The following is a 20,533-nucleotide window of genomic DNA, read 5'->3' as shown; positions in this document are numbered from 1 at the left end:
GCTTTAAGACATTTGAAGCTGGATGAATCAATTTTATCAAGAACCACAATATATATGTCGTTAAACCTCTTACCTTTGAACACAACATTATATTTGGAATCAAGCACAATGCATTCATGCTTTTTAAACAACACATTCAAGTCTTTAACACACAATTGACTAACACTAAGCAAGTTATAACCTAAGTTATCAACTAAGAGCACATTATGAACAAAAGTTTCACCATCCTTACCAACATCACCTATTCCAATTGTCTTAGCTTTCACATCATCACCGAATGTCACCTTTCCACTTGATTTTGATTTTAGCTTTATGAACAAAGAGGGATCACCGGTCATATGCCTTGAGCAGCCGCTATCAATAAACCATTTGGACTTGTTTGAGCCTTTTTCCTGAAAAGAGAAAATGTTTGGTACCCTTTTTAATTTTTGGGTCCACAATAGTTAGCATTGTATCTCACTAACCACATGCATTTCATCCCTTTGTTCAGATTTCTTTTCACATAGCAATTTCCTTTCAAATGCCCTTTTTGACAACAAAAATCACACATAATGGAAGAGTCCTTAACATGTACTGGTTTGACATATCTCAATCCACTTCTTCTATATGTTGTGAAACCATGTGCATTTTTGTTGCGTGCTAATATTCTTTGATGAGCAGTAAGAAAGGTAGATGACATGTTCTTTTTGAGAAAATCTTGTTTTCTTGCTTTCAAAGTCTCATCCAAGTTGTCCATTCTTTTCTTCAAATCACCATGTCTTTCCTTCAGCATTTTACAAATATTTGTCTTTCTATCAAGCTCATTTTGAACATTAAATCCGGCTCTTACAAGACAATCATTGTCAGTCTTTAGTTGTTTATTTTGTTGAAGAAGACTTGTATTTTCATGAATGAGAAAAGCAATTTTCTGTTTTAGCTGCTTGTTTTTATCATAAGATTCCTTCAAGGCATTATGTAATTTTTCAACAAAGGATTCAAGATCATCATCATCATCATCATCACTATCAGATTGAGAGTGTATGGAAGTTACCTCATTATCTCCAATAGCCATGAAGGCCATTTGAGCTGATTCTTCCTCTTCTTCAACTTCCCCTTCGGAGTTGCATTCATTCCAAGTAATCTGGAAGTTGTTGAATCTTGGCTTTCGATCAGCTTTCCCATCTTTCATTTTCTTCATGGGGCATTCGTTTCCATAGTGTCCAGGCTGTCCACATTCATAACATTTGTCCACTTGCTTCTTGTTGAATTCTTGTTTTCTTTTGTTCCTTGCATTTCATGAATAATTCTGAAATTGATTGCTAGGTCCTCCCCTTCTAAACTTTCTTTTATTCAAGATTCTCTTGAAGCCTCTTGTGATGAGAGCAAGATCATTATCATCACCATCCGAGTCTTCATCATCCAAGTGAGCTGGATCATCTTCACCTTGAGTAGTCTTTAGAGCAATATTTCTCTTTGCTCTAGCATCCTCTTCCTCCTGCACTTTAGATTTAAGTTTCAACTCATAAGAGGTTAGTGAGTTAATGAGAGATTCAATAGGCACAGAATTTAAATCCTTAGCCTCCTCTATTGCAGTCACTTTATTTTCCCATTCTTTGCCCAATGCATTGAGAATTTTCCTGTTCCTCTCTCCCAAGGTGTACTCTTTGCCCAACACCTCGAGATCTTTGATCAAGTCATTGAACCTGCAATACATTTTGTCAATATCCTCAAGAGGTTCAATTTTAAATGATTCATACTTTGTGACCAAGATAGCCTTTTTCTGTTCTCTCACGTTGTCACCACCCTCATGGATTTCTCTTAGCTTATCCCACATTTCTTTGGCCGATTTACAGCCTTTTACTCTAATTGATTCATTTGAATCTAAGGCACTATAAAGAACATTCATGGCTTTGGCATTCAATGTGAGATTAGTCCTATCTTGAGCATTCATTTCAGCTCTTGTTTTTGGCCGAAGCAAACCTGTATCTGCATCAAGAAAGTTAGCTTCATGCGGTCCTTCACTCACAATAAACCATAGCTCAATATCAATAGATTGCAAAAAGATAATCATCCTTTCTTTCCAGCTAATATAATTGGAGCCACTAAACATGGGAGGCCTAGTAACAGATTGCCCCTCAACAAACATAGCATGACTGGTTGTCATCTTTACTCCAAGCCGTTTGAGCTTAATCTCTAGGAGACCAAGCTCTGATACCAATTGTAAGGCCCAAAGACAACCTAAGAGGGGGGTGAATTAGGTTGATTAAAATCTTAATCAAATTTATGCAATTTTTTTGCTTAATAAAAATTTACCTTCTTTTCTAGTAATGATCAATCAAGTAGATTAGAAGAAGAGAGCAATATTGATTCGAAAAACAAGTATAGATAAGCAATGAGAATTTTATTAAACAAAAAAGAATAAGATAGAATATCAAACCGATTGTCTACCAAGCTTTCCTCAAACTTGAAGACCAATCACTAGGTTGAGCAACTTCTCTTTGATGAAAGATGATCAACTAGATGTACAATGGAGGGAGCACTTCCTCCTTGCCCTAAGCCACACTTAGTCAAGCTAAAAAGTTTTACAATCACTCAGATAACCCTCAACAAAGCTACACTAAAGAAACTTTCAACCACAAAAGAAATGCTCACAAGAAATTCACACCACTTGGAGAACAAATCTAGCTTTGGAGACTATTTTCTAGCTAAAATATCTCTTGAGATCTTGTAAACAAAGTGTGCAAAAGTCCTTGTCTTGTTCAGAGTCGTTTGTATTTGAAGGGGACCTAAAATGGGCTTCATTAATGCTTCCAACGGCAGATGAAGAGTCAGCTAGCCGTTGGGGATGTCGGACGTCCTACAGCTTAGTCATCGTCCGATCCCATCGTCCGTAAATCAGTCAAGTTGTTGTTCGGACGTCCGATGGGATTTTATCGTCCGAGCTTCTGTGTCCGAACGTCGTCCAGAGAGCTATCAAAGCTTTGTGGAATTTTTAGGACGTCCGATGAGATTGATGTGCGTCCGAAGCATGCGTCCGATCCTTCAGGACGTCCGATGCTTCCTTACGAGCGTCCGACAGTATTTCCTTCTTGATGTTCTTCATCCTTTCGGACGTCCGACAGATTCCTTCGGACGTCCGATATGAGTGTCCTGTTTTTGCTTCTTCTTTTGGTTGATATTCATTTCTTGACATATTCGTACCTGATTCTTTGATAGGCAAAAAAAACTTATATTTGAAGAGAGTTAGATAAACATTTCAAAGTACATTGTGATCATCAAAACCAAGAATAACACAAGGCATTGAAAATGTTGATGTTGGATCCACCATAAACCAAAGTTCATGAAGCCAAGAAGTGGATTAACTTGCTTGTTATTTTGGTCATTTCTAGCTTACTTATTCTACTTAGTTTAGTCATTTATGTTGAGAATAAATTTGGGTCAACTTGCATGTAAGTTGGATCTACATAGTTACTTGTTTTAATCAAGTCATTTGGCCCTTTTAGATAGGTGAATAAAATTGGCTAGTTTATGTTAAGTTGAGCCCTAATTAGCTTCTTAGTTAGTTAGTTAGGTGGTTAATAAAATTGGCTAGTTTATGTTAAGTTGAGCCCTAATTAGCTTCTTAGTTAGTTAGTTAGGTGGTTTAAGTCTTGGCCCGTTTAGTTTGTAACTTAGCTATGAATAGCCAACTTTTAGAAGATTAATAGGACGACTAAGTGATATTTTCCAGTAATAGTTTCTTGAGTGAAACAATTCTTTTGGTTTCTTAAAATTTCTTTTGAACATCTTCGAGTATTTCCTAAGGTGCTCATCGACTTACCAATCAAGTAGTCACCTTAATTATGGCATCATCTACCAATATTAACTTTTTTGAGTTGTCCCTAAATGTTTAGATTTCTGCTACTCAAACCTTGATATTCATTCTCGATATTTGGGGCTTGTCATGTTACGGGTTACGTCTGTAATAAGGTGTAGTTCGTATCAAATCCTCTCAAACAAAATAGTAGTGGAAGACATAGGAGTGGTTGATATACTCTTAATTTATGACTAGTGCATGGGCATGGTATCTTCTCTTGTAAAATAAGGTTCCCATGGAATACTATAATATAATGATAATTCAAATCATTTCTTGATAGAGTTTCTATCAATAGCTTACTTGATGGTGTTGTATAAAGGCAAATGTCGGTGTCAAGCTTGTATTTGGAACCACAAACTAATTGACAATAAGTTGTTGCTATATAGTCTTAGTTTATTCATGTAATAGTAGCTTCATACTAAAGTCAGTTGATATGGCTGACCTATCTACTAGATAAGATAGCTAAGGAAAAGAAAGTTCCCTATTGGCCACACAAGTTGACAATATTTTTCCTAATCTACTATGACAATTAAGGCGGCATATTGAGGTCCTTAGATTTTAAGAAATTCTTCAAAACTCATCTATATAAATAGGGTCACACATGGCTGAAAACATAGCCTACAACATAGTTATATAGCCCAAATAAATTGAGAGAAAGTGAGTGATGGGCACAAGTTTTGCTCGAAGGAATTAGTTGCAAAGAGATACAAGTAAGTTGGGAATTTTATAGACTTTAACCAAGTGAGAACTTAAAACTATACATTGTGCATGAGTAATTTTATCTTACTTACTAATTATAAATCTCTTACTTTGCTATATAAATAGAGTTTGCTACTTAAATTTTAGACTTGTGGTTATAGTTATGTATTTGCATTTTTTTTTTAAGGAAATATGATTTTATTCATCAAGAAAGCAAACCAATCACAAGTTCTGCTTACAAACGCTTACTTCTCCGAAATGAAGGCACCCCTAACCTATCTAATCTGACCCCCCCACGAGCCAATGCCGGAAGAGCGTGGAAATTGTCGTAGACCTTAATATGCTGTTCAGGATGAGAGACGCCTATTTTGGACAAAAAATCCACCACGGTGTTAGCCTCCCGGTAACAATGCGAGATTTGAGCCGAATCATCCACTAGCTGCCAAATTTGCCTGGCCTCTCGACGGATCCGCCATGGACACTGGAACCGCCGCTTCAGAATCCCAACTACGACCAACGAATCCGATTGGAGATTTAGATTACCATAGCCCCTGTGGATACACAATTGAAGCCCAGTTAGCAGGGCCCGAACCTCCGCCTGTAGGGAAGTGATCTCCCCAAAGAAGGCCGAAAAGGCAAACAGAGGCAACCCCGTTGCATCTCGGAGGACCCCACCGCCTCCACCCACTCCAGGATTCCCCTTAGCGCAACCATCAACATTAAGGGTAAGCGTCCCACTCCCTCTCACCTCCCAGCAAACACGTTGGACTATACAGACGGGCAATTGCGCCCAGTCATACAACTGCCCAAATGTTTTCGCCCCAGTCTTAAGCTTGAATTGGATCTCTACAATGACTTTGATCTCCGAGAATATGGCCTGACAAATCTTCGTGGAGGCCATCGGGACCTCCTCAAATACCGCTTTATTCCTGGCTTTCCAAATGTGCCAGCAGATGAGACTGGGAAGGATTAAACAAATGAACTGCCGTGTTGCAGACTGCTGCGACCGCAACCACCATTCAACTATGCGAGCACGCAGGGAGGATCCAGAGCTCCTAACACCACACCAGCCACCAAAATAGTTCCAGATGTCCAAAGCTATGTGACCCCCGGCAAAAACATGCTCAAGAGATTCCTCAACTGCCCCTGGGCAGCAAGGGCATTTCGATGGCAAGTGAAAACCTAAGCGGCGTAGCATATCTGGCAGTGGCACCCTTCCCATCAGCAAGCGGAGCATAAAGAAAGACACTTTCAATGGGAGTCGAGGGTGCCAAACTCGAGAGAGGACCACAGACGTATTACGGGACTGCCTGACGTCATGGAAAGCTGACGCCAAGGTGAATTTTCCAGACTGTGTGGGCATCCAAATTACTTCATCTGCACATCCTCCCGCTGGAACCGGGTGGTGTAGGATAGAAGTCACAATGTCACTAGGCAAAAGGTGAGATAAAAAAACTCAAATCCCAAGCCCCATTTTTGATACTGCTAAGAAACGAGAGATGCGGGATGACTGGTGCGCGAAGGTACAAGGCACCACTACCCAACCAATTGTCGTACCAAAAATGGCAAGACCCATCATTTACTAGCCATAACATAGAGAGCTCGACCTGTCGGCTTACGTTCACCATCCGTCGCCAGACCGGCGACGCAGTCAGCGTCAATTGTGCTTGGCAGGGGTGAAGTCCTCTGCAATATTTTGCGCGCAGGAATGCCTCCCATACCGACCTCCCTGTTCGAAAGGTCCACCATAATTTACAAGAGAAGGCTGTATAGACGTCTTCAAGCCTCCGAAACCCCAGCCCGCCCTCCTCCACCGGGAAACACAACTGAGACCACCGAATCCAATGAAACTTTGTTTCGTCAGGAGATGAACCCCATAGAAAGTTTGAGCAAGCCTTCTCTAGAATGCCGAACACCGAGCAAGGGAGCACAGCAGCCGATAGTAAATGGATTGGGATTGCGGACAGCACATGCCTGATTAGAACGATCTTACCTCCTGCAGATAATAGCTTTGATTTCCACGACAAAATCCTCTGCAAGATTGCCTGACACACCTCCCCAAAGTATGACGACTTACACCTCCCAAAATATAACGGAAATCCCAAATAGCGTATGGGAAAAGCCTGCCAGACAAACCCCGTGACGCGCTCAATCACTCTTCTTCTGGCCGGCGCCAAAGCAGGATGAACCAAGTACCCACTTTTCTTAGCATTTGTCAGCTGACCCGAACATTCTTGATAGCCTTCCAGCACCTGCATGATGTCCTTTAAGGAGGAAACGGACCCATTCGCAAATATAAGAACATCATCCGCAAATGCCAAATGCATTACCGGGGGGCACCCGTACGGAACTCTGAACCCCAAGAAACCCGGCTGCAACGCAAGGTTGTTTAAGCCCCTCGACAGAACCTCAGCCCCTATAATAAACAAAGCCGGCGACAACGGGTCCCCCTGGCGGAGCCCTCTCGTAGATTTGAAGAAACCATATGAAGAGCCATTGATTATTACCGAAAACCAAACATTCGACAATAGCCGCCACACCAGATCTATAAACTGCTCCCCAAACCCAAACCTTCGTAAGACTCCAATGATATGCAACCATGACACCCTGTCATAAGTTTTAGACATGTCCAGCTTCAACACTACGTTTCCACCCCTAACTTTTTTCCCAATTCCCGAAACCACTTCCTGAGCAAGCAAATAATTCTCTGTTATATTGCGGCCCTTAACAAAACCTGTCTGCTGAGGGGAGATAAGCTTTGGCAAGATGCCCGCCAATCGATCAGCCAAAATTCGAGATAATAACTTGTTGAAAAAATTGCATAGGCTAATCGGTCTAAATTTAGAGAAATCCTGAGGACTCGATACCTTAGGAATCAACACAAGCGAGGTAGAAGTGATGAAACGAGGCAGTTCTGCCCCACAAAAGAAACTTAGTACCGCTGCATAGACGTCCTGAGCAATAACCTCCCACGCAAAGGTAAAGAATTTGCCTGTGAAGCCATCCGGTCCGGCAGCACTATCCCCATCCATTGCCTTCACCACCCGATAAACCTTCTCAATAGTAGGTGCCTCCTCTAAGATCCTGTTGTCCTCACCTGAGACCATCGGTGGAATAAGGTGCAACATATCCGAGGCGGGTCTTGACGTGCCCGAGAATAGGTCAGAAAAATATGCTATTGCCTCACTCGCTATATCCTCATCCGACTCCACCCATACCTCACTGGCTGCCTTTATCCTATGAATCGTACCTTGAACCCGTCGCTGCCTCACCACTGCATGGAAGAATCTAGTATTACGATCTCCACTGCGAAGCCATTTCACTCGAGCCTTTTGACTCCAGAACTGTTCTTCAACGGACAGCGCATGACGTAACTCCCCTTGCGCCTTGTGGAGTTCGAGCTGTGCCTCCTCCGACCCATCGTGATCCATGGCCTCCTTAAATTTTTCCTTTTCTATTTGAATTATCCTTTCTTCTAACTCATCTATTTTATTTTCTAATTTAATAATCCTTTTTTCTAAGTGTTCCTTATCTGATTTATTTGATGTTGATGGTCTCTATTCTATTAATCTTTTTCAGAATATACTATAATCTTTTTCAGAATAATAGCATTATTATGAAACTAAGACAGTTAGAAGAATTTTAAAAAATAAATAAACTACACAGAGAGAAGCTAGAAAAATCTCAAGAAAATATTGTAGAAGAAATAAAAGACGGTCAATTGAATTAGAAGATAGTTATAAAAACCAATAGAAAAAAAAACATATCTAGAAGAAAATAAGCATTATAAAGAATTGTATATAAATTCACAAAAGTATCATCAAGAGTCTAAAGGTTTCACTAGTTATTTAGGAACTAGTTTAGGAGATAAAACATATCCAAAACAAAATAATATAATAATAGGATTATTAGTATTTGTGAGAGCCTGAAATATCATCTGCGTAATTTATGTTTTCATCTAAAATTTAAAAGCACTACAATCTGGTTGTTATTATTTAACTTATAAGTTTACTTGTTTCTTGTGATTAAACAACTTGATTGTACCCTAAATTAATGTAGGATCAACTCTTATAGGAATTAACACTAATTAGAATAAGAAAATTAGTAGGGACATAACATGATAATATAGAAATGTGGGGTAATTGTTCAAATAATTCTTGACAATTTTTGCATGCTTGACAAGTGGATGATGACTATGTGCCAAGTGCCAATACCATGCATAAGACATAAGCCTCTTTAGCCCATATTTTCCATTGTCTTACTCCATTTTAGCCGAGAGAAACATTAGCCAAAGTTTCCCTTTGTTCTGCTCCATCTAGCCGAGAGAAAAGTAGAGAGAGTGGAAAGGAAAAAAACTGGTGTCTTGCTTCCTGTTTCAGCCGAGAGAAAGGAGAGAGAGTTGAGAGGAAATCTAGAGGCTTGCGTCCTTGTTCCAGCCAAGTTAAAGTAGAGAAAGTTGGGAGGAAATTTAGTGGCTTGTTTCCTTGCTCCAGCCGAGAGAGTTAGTGAGTGAAGGAGGAGAGGAAGCTGCTCATTCTTCAAGCTTGGACCAAGGAGAAAGAAAAGGAAGGAGAGCTAACTTTCAGCTTGTTTTGTAGGGAAAAAAAATAAGGTAACGTGGCTTAGAAACTTCAATTTTTCCATATACTTTAGAGAAATTTGGATGCATGCTTGGTTTGAGGTTTGATTGAAGTAAAAACTAGTGATAGGAACCTGTTTAATGCTGGAAATTTTTCCAGCTTAGGCCAAGCTAAGGAAGCTTGTTTCTTTCTAGCTTTTGGTTTATATTATGTTGCAAGTTGCTAGAGAATCTTTTACTCCTTTTGGTAAATGAATCTTGGTGAAAATATGGGATGCACATGAGCTTCATGGTTGCTGAAATTTCCAGGCTGAAGCTGAGAGCTGAACTAGGCAATTTGGGTTTCTAGTTGCAATTTTTGTTGAGTTTTGCTGGAAAATGCATGATTACTACTTCACTCGATGTTACAAGCATATTGGTATGTGACTTAAGGTTGAAAGTAGGTAAGAAAGGTGCTGTTTTGGGTGAGAAAATTGAAGAAATGTTTACTGAAAATTTCCAGCCTGAACCGTGTGTGATGAACTGTGATTTCCAGCTTTATCTCCATAAAATTTCGTTAGTTTGGTTAGAACGTTACTTCATATATCAGTCATCTCCCTAATCTAGTCATGCATGTGGTATTTGAGGAGTTAAAAGCAAGAAAAGATTGACTTTTAAAGCAATCTCAAAACTGAAAACTTTTGGACAGCAAAAAGAGAGGGAAAAGCTGCAGTTTTGGTTCTTTACTCCAAAACTTTTGCTAGATTATGACTAGAATCCATGCTTTATGTCCTGTATAATGCTTATACGGTGATGCATGCAAGTTTTTAGGGTGAAAAGCTTAAACTTTTGTGACTGGAATTCTTGTTTGGAGGACTGCATGGTTGCTGGAAAATTTCTAGCTTGGCCGATGATGAATCTTCTAGTTTTGATTGGGTATTTTGGTGGAAATTGACTGGAAGATCATGTTATGTACCTTGTGTATGCTATACTTATGGTTGTACAAAAGGTTTCTTTGGTGAAAATTTGATTAACGAGGCTGAACTGGGCACAAAATGACTGATAAATTATATACTAGCTTGATAACCGTCCGTGGAGCATCAGCTGTGAAACTGGTTTAAAATTGGAATTTGATAAGAAGTTTTTGCTGGATTTTGAAGCTACATAATCTTATTGCAATGTTTATGTGAATACATATCGAATTTGGTTGATGCCTGATACATTAAATGAAATGTTGGTGAAGATATATGGCTAGAAACTTCAACTTTGATCCTGAGAATGCTGCTATGTTTTCCCAAGCTTAGATTTCATCTTGTAACCTGAAATTTATGCATATATTGATCGAAAACAACCTTACTCTGTATATTGTGGTTGTCCTGATTTGGGACGAAATAACTGAATCTTAGAGAAAGAAATGGGAGCTGGTCGAGCATGCGAAACTGTTTTTGATAGATTTGAGTTGATTGGATGATTTCGGTTGTATTGCTGAGTTTTTCTGGAAAATTTAGCGAAGTCTTAACCAAAAATAATCTATAACAGAATGATAGTGAAATGTACCTTGAATTTGAGGAAGTTTAAGCAAGAATATAGCAAATTAAAGGAAGACACTTGACTACCCATTGCTGAGAAACTGTTTCGAACCATTCTAAAACAAGTGTTTAAATTTTGAGTTTAACTTTGAATTCTAAAATGGAACTTGAACCAAAACTGACTAAAACATCTTCAAACTATCTTATACCAGTTTTACTGTGAAAAAATTCATCCAAAATATAGGATAAAATCAAGGAAGTTCATAGGAATACTAAACTGCCAATCTCTAGGAAACGTATCAACTTAGAACTTTGATTCCAACTTTTATAAGAAAGTGTAAGTTGTAGCTACCACTTAATCACCTTAACTTACTATAATTCAATAAAACATAAAATTTTACGACTTAAAGGGGTTAAGTTACCTAAACTTTGGAACTAGAAGGTTACTAGAACAAGATAAGTATTAAGATTGCCTCAAAACTCTATGTATACACTTAAACATCTTGGATCATACATATAGGTATATATATACACTTTTAGCCAATTGTATCATATTAAGTTGAGTTTAGTTAAAAAGAATCAAATATGCCTAAAAAGCTAGAATAATCACTTAGACCCTCAATATCACCAAGTATTACACTTAATAATCACTTTAGGAAATTTAACAAATAATCTAATAAATTTGCAAATATCTCAGGGGCTGAGGGTGAACCGGAGGAGGGACCGAACACCGAAGAGTGAACTGCAACTACTTTGGGTGAGTGTTCTACATTTGTTTGTAATGATTGAATACTTGATGAATGATAAATATTAAGTGCCAGATGATTGATACTTATTGGATTATGGATGTTTGAATGGTTTAGAATGAAAATTGACAATTGCTACTGTTTTAATGAAAGGCGAGTGTATACTTTATCGCACTCGACCTAACTACTTTTGAGAGTTATTAATTGTTTAACTGCTACTGTTAACTGTGCATGACCGTTTTGAGCCCAAACCCCATTGATGGTCGACCTATTCTAGCCAGCAATGGGCTCGATCGAGTAGATCTATAGTTCTTGAGTACCATTTATTGGTATACTCGAGTATGACTCATTGAGATGATCACCGAACACTGGAAGAAAGGAAAATGTTGGTTACTATTTAATTGGGGAAATGACATTGAATTATTGAACGGAGCTAAATGCTACATCTGGAAATGGACGAGAGTCATCTCTAAAGTCCGTATTAGTATCGTATTCTTTGATATTGATTGTTGATACTGAATAGCTGAACGGAGCTAAGTGTTATGTCTAGAAATAGACGGGAGCCACCTCTAGAGTCCGTATTAGTACCGTATCCTTTCATATTAACTATGTCACTTGTTTTAGCATATTAATTGTTGTAACGTGTTTTATTGTTGGGTTGTGAACTTTGTGATTCTGTTGGACTATTGGATGTACTTGGAACCTCATTGGGCATTAGCTCAACTGTGAAGACTTGAAAATTTGCCTATATTTTCTTATAATCCTCTTTTATTTTGAATAAGTTAATTTATAATTCCTTTACTACTAATTTACTCCCTCATTAGTTGTAATAAATAGTAGAATCGAGAGTTTTACTTTTACTTTCATAGTTAAAGTAAGTTAGGGTTTGTGTGCATTTTGGTAGTGTGATCTTGGTAAGGTGTGTGTACTAAATTTGGTGGATAAGAGCGAGTATTAGGTAAGAGAAAGTGTGTGATTAGAAGTACTAATAATAAGTTAGTGAATCATAACTTAAAACAAAAGTACAAGAGAGTTAAGGAAAATAGGCTTGAACCGACGTGCGCCGTTTGTTACCGGTTGAGCACACCTTTTGACTAATATTTTCTTACCCTAATCTCCTTGTTTTTATTTCATTTAATCCTCCTTTAATCTAACCCTAAGCTAGCCAAAATTTTTGACCAAGGAAAGGAAAGAAAACAAAAAAAAGAGAAATCTTGGCTTGACAAGTGTCAATGATCCAAGCAAGTTTGACCAAGAAACTTTCCTATCTTCTTATCTTTCTTTTGGCCAATTTTTCCTCTCATTTTACTTCATCTTGGCCGAACCTCTTGAGGAAAACAAAGAAAGAAAATTTCATTCTTCAACCTCAATTTCTTGCTTGAATCTTGAGTTTTAACCATTGATCTTGCAAACTACACCATAAAAAGTGATATCTAAGGGAGATTAAAGGCTTTAGTGGAGAGACTTTAGGGGAAGAAGCACTTGGTTTCCATTTTTCTTGAGGTTTCAAAGTAACTATGGCAAGAAACCCTTTTTACTTCTATTACTAGCATACTAGAGGTTTTTGAGTTGGATTTTGGTAGATTACATGGAAAATTTCATGGTTTAAGAGGTGATTAAAAAAAAAATCCAGCTTTGATGATAAAATTTCAACTCTTATATGATGCTTGAGCTTGGCCATGGTTTGATAGCTTTGCCATGTGTAGACACCAAATTTTGAATTTTATTTAATTCAATTTTAGTTTTATTTTTTTTATTTATTCTTGTTTTTATTTTAGTTAACTAAGTTTGTAAAATGATAAGTAAGTGTTTATTTTTATTTATTTTAGTAAATTAGGTTCACCATTTTTCTTTTTAAAACAATTTTTGCATTAAATTTTTGAAAAAAGAAAATTCTCACAAAATTTGTTTTAATCTTTTTAAATTCAAAGTGCTTCAAAATAAAATAAAAATTAGTGATGCATTTAATTTTTTTGGTTACCCTAAGCTTGTTTTGAAAAAAAACAAAAAAAATAAAAAATAAAAGGAATATAGGTGGAGGCCATGCAAACTAGCTAAGTGGGATGGGTAGGCATTAGACAAGTGTCCTTATTTTTTGCACACCTTAACACCTAAGGCTAGGTGACTAGGACAAGTGTAGAGTTTAGGAAAAATCTTAAAAAAAAAGAAAAAAAGAAAAGGCTAGAAGGGTTCGGCTAAGGAGAGGACTTGGGGGGCAGAAAAAGAAAAGAGAGAGAAAGGAAGAAAGTGGGGGGGAGCTGGGAAAAGGAGAAAGAAACCGAGAGAGGGTTTTCAGCAAAGAGAGAGGGAAGTGGATAGGAACGAGGGAAGAAAACTGGGAGGAAAAGGGAGAGTGAGGGAGAAAGAGCTAGATCGTGGAGAGCAAGAAAACAAGGAGAAAAACCAGAGAAAAGCAAGGGAAAAAGGGAAGAAACCAGAAAAAAGGAAACGAAAGAACGAAAGAGGAAGAAAAAGGAGAGTTTCGGCAGAGAGCTGGGGAGGAGGAAAAGGGAGGAACCGAGAGGAAATATTGGGAGAAGTGACGGCTAGAGAGAGAGCAAAAGAGAATCTGGGAAGCGAGGAAGGGAGGAAGAGACTGCAAAGGGGGAAGAGAAACCAGAGAGGAGCTTCGGGGAAGAGAAAAACTGAGCAAGAAAGAAAAAGAGAGAAGCGAGGAGAGATTGAGAGGGGGTGAGGGCTGAACGAGGAAACAAGATTGAGGAGATAGTCGGCAGAGCAAAGAAAATAGAAAAAGAGAGAGAAAACGGGGAAGAAACAGAAAAATTTTCTAGGAAAGAATCTGGGGCCAGGTTGAGCCGTCAGCTTTGTTCATCGTCAAATTCCTATCTTTTTTGGAGTTCTTGGAGCTGATTCTCTGTTTCTGCACCTTTTTGGGAGGGATATGAATAACTTTTATTCAGAAACTGTTTGGATAAAACGTCGCCAAGTCTGTTGAATCGTGGCTCTAATGTCCAGGTTCATCATCGCCGAGTTTTTGCGGCAAAGTTCCATTTGCTTCGTTGGCACGCCGTTTCTTGGAGATTTCGCCTTGGTTTGATGCTATAAACACCCTTACTTCTCCTTTTGTTAATTTTATATGATTTTCATGAAGATTTGAGCTTAATGGATATGAAACTCTGGAATGTTTTGTTATCAGTTTGATGAACTTGTCCCGTTTCTCTTTCATGATTGTTTTAGACAATTTTTTTTGCTGAACATGCCTTGTTTCGTTGGTGAATCTTTGGTGTTTGACTATGGAAATAAAATGTATGAAGTGCATGATCTCGTTGGCATGAGATTTTTCTTCGTACGGTTCATATGTTGAAACCTAGAAAAATGGCAAGAAGCTTCGGACAAATTTGTTTTCTGATGTTTCATTGATTGTTGTTCCCTCCTTTTTGTTGCTTGTGTAACTTTGGTGTTGGGTTTCAATAGTAAAAGGTGTAAGTGGTACATTTTTGCTAACTTGAAAATTGATTGGCATGATTTATATGTTTGATAATAAACCCAGCAGAGAATTGTGGAAAAAAATCAGCTTAGAAGAAAGTCTCTGCGAAGAAGACGGATGCAATATTTTCACAATTGCGTTTTGACCCCTCTATTTTTAGATAACTCTGATTTGGCCCATAAAATTGGACAAATGGATCAATCTTGTCCCTTTAAAGTTTACTTTTCTTTGGTATACTTTAATATGATATTTCGTTACATTATTTATGAGTTTTAGGAGAGAATTTGAAAGTTTAATAATTTTTGATAGATTTATAGTATTAATTTGGATTTTAGTAAAATTTTGGGTAATTTTGTTGTTTAATTATAGCAAATGAGTTTTCAGTCATTTTGTGAAGTTTAGCATTTGGTTTTGGTATGCTCCATCTTAAACCCTTAATCTTATTCTAATTTAGACCCTTAATGTTTGTAATAATAATGATTTGATCCCTCAAACTTCTATAATTGTTTCAATTAGGTCCTTACTTGTTTTAATTTCTTGAATGTAGGTTGTTTACTTTCATTTGAATGCTTTGATTGATTCAATTTCATGTTTATTTCCATTTCTTGTGATTATTTGTTAATTAAAGTGATTCCTTGACCTTTTTTTTTTGTTTTGGAGGGTAAATAAGAGAAATTTCATTTCATTAGGTCATCAATTCAAGGAAGGTACACTCTACTCCTTATTTTGATTTTACTTGATCCTATGTGCTCCTATGTGAGTTTATATGTGTAATTGCATGTTTTTTGAATTTTTTTATTATTTATTTTGTTTTTGTTCATTTATTCACTTTATTTGTTTCTTTTAATTTCGTATATTCATTTAATTTTATTTTTGATTATTTAAGAGGCAATTAAATGCCAAATTGTAATAGTTAGGTTATTATTTTATTTCATTTCATTCTTTATCCCTTTAGATTGTAGTTAGAGCTCCTAAATGTAATAGTTAGGTATTTATTTGCTCTTATTTGCTTTGTGCGTTTGCATGCTTGTGTGATTATGTGTTTACGCGCTTTCTTAGGATCTTTGCATCTAGATATCATATTTATGTCTTATGTGTTATATGTGATTTATGTGTTTATTTGCTTTTATTATGTTTTATATGATTTATTTAATTATAATAAATACACGTCATCTGATTTATTTAATTATACTAAATGCACGTCATCACCACACTAGTCCAACGCTATTTCAACGCTAGTTGTGGCCCCTTTTTCGATTCCACAATAGTTCAACGCTAGTCATAGCCTTTTTTTTTCGATTTCTCACTAGTCCAATGCTAGTGAGAACTTATAAACATGAGTTAGTCCAATGCTAGACGCTTAGGGACCATCCACGCGTTAGATCATGTTTGTGTGACAATCACTACATTTTTATGCATATTTTCTACTTTTTAGGGTTTTTTCATTTTTGCATGACATTTCCCTTATATGTATAGCCCTTATCCCATATTCCCCCTATATGTGTATCCTTTATCCCATATTTCCCCTATATGTATATTCTTTACCCTTATGTGTGAAACATTGTGACGGCCCCACCTTTCCCTAAGGCGAACCAAAGGGTTTGGCGGACCGTCTGCCCAGCTCTCACCAGGACTCGATCGCTCTCATCAAGTGAAATAAGATATAACCTCGAGACTAAGCGAAAAACAATTCCCAAACTTGAAACATATACTTATATTCATATCCATCTCAAACAAAAATACAATCCTAATTAGAACAAAAGCTTTAAGTTCGTACTACATCCAACCTTATCCAAGCATCCAAGCACTAGTGCGAGAACAATAAAAAAATAAACTTTCAAAAAAACTAGACCAAACTAGTCTGCACAGACTCACGCCCTCGCTCGCACCCCCTGTAAGGAAAACAAAGCTAACGGAATGAGCTAAAAACCCAGTGAGGTTCCATACACATAACCAAATAATTAAACAAGGACACTAATCAGGTAATAACAAGTAATCCAGAAAACATTTACAATATATAATACATTCATTAAAAGGATACATGTTCACATGGAACCTTTCGTTCATTCATTCCACCAACCATTTCCTTATTCCTCCAGCATTAAAAATAATTTCATTTGTAAGTGAAAACCCCTCCATTGTTCTTGCCATTCATTCATTCATTTCATTTTCCCCTACTGGCCATTCTTCACCAGACTTCATGGTCATACTCGAGTATACCAAACATTAATCCAGGGTCACCAATCGCCCGACCGAGTCCGCTTCTGGCTCGAGTCGACCGGCAACGAAGGGCAAGGGTCCAGTTCAGCCAAAAGGCTTACATTCATGGACAAGTAGTATTTAAACATTTAATCATTGTAAATTTCACATTCATTTAGGTCGAGTGCGATAAAGTACACACTCGCCTAGCAAAATTCATTTTTAGAAATCATTGAAAATATTTAACATTTAATCCAACATTCACAAATAGTCACATAGTCACAATAATCCACATAGTCATTGGAAACATAACATATAAAGAACACTCACCCATTTAAGCAAAATAACGTCCAAAGTATCCTTCCGGATAACACCCTCAATCACCAAGGAACCCTAAGAGTAACCAAGAAAACACATTACGGTTCTACCATCAAAGATTTAGGTGAATCGAAGAAAATCCAAACAATTACTAGGACAATGTATAAATATAATTTTGGAAGTGAAAAGACTACATTTAAACCAAAGGACATGAGTAAAATATTTGTAAAACTTATGCACACGCGTAAAACTTTGAAATCTCCATTTGAGTCAAAAAAACGAAGAAAACGTATTTCTATTAGTCGTAAATTTCATTTTTCCAAGGGTACAAGTTTCGACCAGATTCTAACTTATATACCTCTAATAAAGAAGATTTGAATACCTTAGATGATTCAAGTTAGTTTCATCCTCAATCCTTACTCAAGTCGTGAGTACATCTACCTAGCCCTCGAGTGCAAATTTAGGCAACACACCCTTTGTATTTACCTATTTTCCAGCCATTTATGGCTTCATTGTTTCTTAATTCAGCCCCAAAACACATAGAAATACTCTCATCATAATAGCCGTTCAATAGGCTCAAAATCATCCAAGTACAACACAAGTATAATAATCCAATCGGAAATCAAGTTTTGAAGGCAAAAGACTAAATGGCAGATTCGACATCTTATAACATTTTGGTCACAACTAGAGTTACGTTTATCGGATTGGTGTGAACTTTATACCGTTTCAAAGTTAAGACAAAGGCTACAACTTTCTTGAAGACCACTCAATCCAGTTCACAATTGATCTAGGTCAAAAGTATAGATTACAGAACCAAAATGTCCTTGTCAGTACAGTTGTCAGTACTGAATTCAAATGACAATAACTCAGGCTACACAATTCCGTTTGAGGTGTTTTTAGTTGCGGTGGAAAGCTGAAACATGGGGCTAAAAGTTTCGTGTTTTGGCCAAAGGCTAATTTGATACGGATCAAGGTGAAAAAATGCAGCCAAAATGATGAAATGTCAAAACTGTCCGCAAAATTCTACCTATGGCAGCAAGGGTATTTTTGTCATTTTACATGCTACAGTGCTAGGATTGAGCTGAAATTTTACAGGAAACTATAAAACATCATTTCCTACAACTTTCATGTTTTAACCTAAGGCTGATTTAGCCTCCATCATGGCTGAATGAAACTGGTCAGAACAGGGTAATACAAAAACGTAAAGCTGGAATTAATGCATTCAAGTGATAATCTTCTTATTCATGTATAAAACCACTACTACCACTCCCTATCTAAGCTTATTCACATCATATTCTATCTAAACAATAAGAAATATAACTAACCAATTTAAAACCCTAACTCACCAATCCACCACAATCATCAAAATGACTTAAATAGCTATCGTAAGTCAAGAATACAAGTTGCTACATAAACTTAAGCAAGATTAAGGGAAAGAAATATGATGGACAGCCAATATACCTCACTAAGATGCTTGTAAGAGATATCCACCACCTCTCCTTGTAAACTTTTAGCACACCAAGCTTCCCAAGTGCTCAAAGAAAGGATTAATCGGTTTAGATTCTTGATTTTTCACTCAAATAAACTAAGTTACAAGATGATAATGAAGTTTTCTTCCCTTGTTTTTTCTCTCTCAAGGTCTTGCCCACAATACTGGAAAATGAAGAAGAATGAAGGCTAGGAAAGGTTAAGAAGCTTGGTCTTAGGTTGGGTCAAAGATAGTTAGATTGCTTCCACTTGTCACCAAGAGATTAACTTCCAAAATTTTTTCTTTTCCCTTGGTTTATTGGTCAAAAATTTCGGCCAGCAAGAGCTGATTAGGGGCTGATATTATGCATTAATAAGAATGAGATGAAGTTAAGAAAGTGGTGGTCAAGTGGTGTGTTCAATCGGTAGTCAACGGTACATGTCGGTTCACACCGTTTTTCCCTAAATCGCACGTACTAGGGTTTTCACTTATAATTCACTAACTTATTATTATTATTACTAATCACACATGTAATATCATCTAAAACTCACTCTTAATCACTAAATTTAATACACATTCCGTACCAATTACCCACACTACGAAAAGACGTGAAAACCTTAGTTTACCCTAACGATGAATGAAAAGGGAAAACTCTTCATTCTATTCTTTATTCCAACCCTTGGGGATGTAAATGAGTAGTATAGCTATTATAAGATAATGGATTTCAAATAAAAGGGAATTTTAAGAAAAATATGATGGATTTTACAATTCCATAGATTAAAATTAGGGTTTCGACTAAAATATGAGAGATTTAAGAAAACCTGTTAGTCACAAGTAAAACTAGTGCTTTGAGTACAAGTAGGGTTTCTAACCTTTAAAACAAAACAATGTCTTAAAACAAAAATAAAATATAGAAACCGTAATATCCCAAAAGTCGGGGTATCACAAACATGACATTAGACTTGCATTTCATTTAAGAAAAATTAGAAATAGGTTAGATCATTTGCTTGACTAGATAGGAAATACCCCTCGAATATGAGATATGGACGAGTATGGCTCTCTAACCTTAGCACGCTCGTATTCCCTCTATTAAAGGGAAAATTAAAGTCACGAATTTTAGTCCCCCGCACCTGTTATGATGCATTCCTTTAGGTCATGTATATTTGTATTATTTTCTTTTCTTTGCTTCAAGTCTCATATTTTTGTATATTCATGACCTCTTCAAAGAGTCAACTTGGGCATCGTAATTAATGTGATTTGCGCTAATTAAGGTTTGAAGAGATATTCCGACCCCCCGATATCCCCTCCTAGATTTAAGTTTTGCATCCATATAGTGACATCCAAATGTGATAAATTCTTATGTTAAAATAAGAAAATTTTTTATTAAATCACGCAACTAACTCTAGGCTAGGTTGAAAGGGTGTTTTGGATTTTATCCTTGCCTTCCCTTTCTTCAAACGTGACTCCTGTATACTTTTCTCTGATTTTCGAAGATTTGGAGTCGTTTAAAAAGAGTTTTTTCTACTTTTTGTTTAAAAATTCATTTTAGGTGACTTGGTACACCTTAACTCAATACCAAGTGGCGACTTCTATTTTTTTTTTAAAAAACCCTTTTTAAACTATTATTTTGGGCCAAAATCGTCGCACTTTAAGTCTCATTTTTGGCCCTTTTCTTTATTTATTCTCTACAAATCAAAACTCATTTTTCACTCAAAAATTAATCAAAAAATTTA

The sequence above is a fragment of the Coffea eugenioides genome, unplaced genomic scaffold, assembly GCF_003713205.1.
Source record: "Coffea eugenioides isolate CCC68of unplaced genomic scaffold, Ceug_1.0 ScVebR1_865;HRSCAF=1615, whole genome shotgun sequence".
Lineage (NCBI taxonomy): Eukaryota > Viridiplantae > Streptophyta > Magnoliopsida > Gentianales > Rubiaceae > Coffea > Coffea eugenioides.
The sequence above is the reverse complement of the archived record's forward strand: the minus strand, read 5'-3'. Positions refer to the sequence as shown.